At 54.7% G+C, this 1,801-nt stretch overlaps 1 protein-coding gene across 1 annotated transcript in view; it reads left to right on the top strand.

The window, feature by feature from the left end:
- KIAA0513 (KIAA0513 ortholog) overlaps positions 1–1,801 on the top strand; it is a gene marked incomplete at its 5' end in the record, with an annotated part of 8,141 nt that overhangs the window by 5,411 nt on the left and 929 nt on the right. The window lies entirely within an intron of this gene.

Raw genomic sequence — 1,801 nt, forward strand, 5'->3', positions numbered from 1 at the left:
TTCTATTTTTTTTTTTAATGCACTCTTCTGCTGCCATCCCTAGATTAAAAAAAAAAAAAAAAAAAAAAGAAGAAGAAATGCAAACAGGGGCTGCATGGCACGATTGCAAGTGGAGAGTTTTTCCAGGGTTTTTCCTGTATTTTTTCCGAAATACAGGCAAGGTGTGAGCACAGCCCGTGGGGTTACACACCCCTCTGCCTGCCCCCCCCGCCCCGTGCCAGCGTCAGGATCAAAGGGTCTGAGCAGAGCCACATGTGGGCTCTCCCCCTTCCCAGCCGTGTTCCTCCCGAATAACAAGCCAGAAACATGGCGAGTTTTTCTTGGGCACTTTGATAATTTTTTTTCTCTCTCCCCTTCCTCCCTCAAAAACATAAAAGGCAGGAAAAAGAAAATAGTTACAACCGTGCTGCTTCTGTAAGCGGGCCAGTGAGATCTGTGAAGTTTTATTCCAGATTTCAAAGCTCCTTAATTTGATTCTTCTCTTTTCTTTTCAACCTCCAGGTTTGGCTGTGGTTTTTATTTGGTATTGTAAGTGTTATCTGGGAGAAATTACACCTTTTTTTTTTTTTTTTTTTTAATCCCTTTAAACATGCCGTGTAAGTTTCCAGAGCCCTATAAACACAAGCAGCTCCCCCCTGGAGACCGACGGACGGCTCAGCTCAGCAGCTTTCGCACACCCAGGCTGGGCTGCCTTGAGCCAGGACCAGCTCCCCTTCAGACCCCTCATCCTTTTCCAGTCTCACCAACACAACCCTGCTCTGGGGCTGAGCTGACCCCACTGAATTTACCATTCCCACCCCACGCAGCTCCTCCCGTCCTGCTTGGCGTGCGGGCAAGCCGCAAGCGCGCGGTGCGCTCCCGGGGCTCTCCTCTTCCTTCTCCTCCACAGAGCTGTTTTTTCTTCTACCTATCCCTGTTTTTCCTTGCTTTTCCTCCTCTTCTCCTTGGCTGGAACCTCACCTTGTTCTCGGGAAGGGGCTGGCTTCACCCCGGAGCTGTAGTGCATGCACCGAGCCCCCCCGCCACCACCTGAGCGTTGCACCGGTGACAATTCTGTGACATTGGCTTTATTCCCCAAAGTGGGACACCTGGATGGGGACTCCTGCCACCACCCAGGGTTGGTTGCAAACATCTAGAGCTTCAAAATCCCCTTCCTTTAAGGCAACGCTGCGGTTGCACTTGCTGGGGAGCCGGAGCGGAGCTGGAGCATCCTTGGGGCCGTGCTGTGATTTTAGCCCTGAGCGGGACCGTGGGGAGGGGGACGGGAGCCTCCAGTGCTGTTGGAGGGGGGAAGGTATGTTTGGAGAGTGGCTTGCTCAGGGCTTGGGGAGCTGGAGCCCCTCTGCAGTGGTGGGTGAGGTGCCTGGTACCCCCCTGGTACCCCCCCAGCCTGGGGGGGTTTAGGCTTGGCCATCCAAGGCCAGGCTGGATGAGGCTTTGGGCAACCTGGGCTACTGGGAGGTGTCCCTGCCCATGGCAGGGGGATGGGACTCAACAGTCTTTAGGTTCCCTTCCAACCCAAACCATCCTGTGATTCTGTGATCCCCAAGAGCTGCGGCCCCCCATGAGCTGCGACCCCCCTGTTTCCTCGCTTGTCCCCCTTGCCAAAGCGATACTGCTGAAGGTGACACATGAGCTCGGTGCTGGAGACCCCGATGCGATTTCCTAGCTCCTAACCAGCGCCTGCAGGAGAAAGCCAAGGCTGAAGATGACTTTTTTCCTGGGGTGTCTCTTGCTTTGCCCCAGGGCCGGAGCTCTGCGGGTGGCTGCAGGTGTGGGAGCTCCTCCAGCACAGGCAGCC

The sequence above is a fragment of the Pterocles gutturalis genome, unplaced genomic scaffold (genome assembly GCF_000699245.1).
Source record: "Pterocles gutturalis isolate BGI_N339 unplaced genomic scaffold, ASM69924v1 scaffold21268, whole genome shotgun sequence".
NCBI classification, from domain to species: domain Eukaryota; kingdom Metazoa; phylum Chordata; class Aves; order Pterocliformes; family Pteroclidae; genus Pterocles; species Pterocles gutturalis.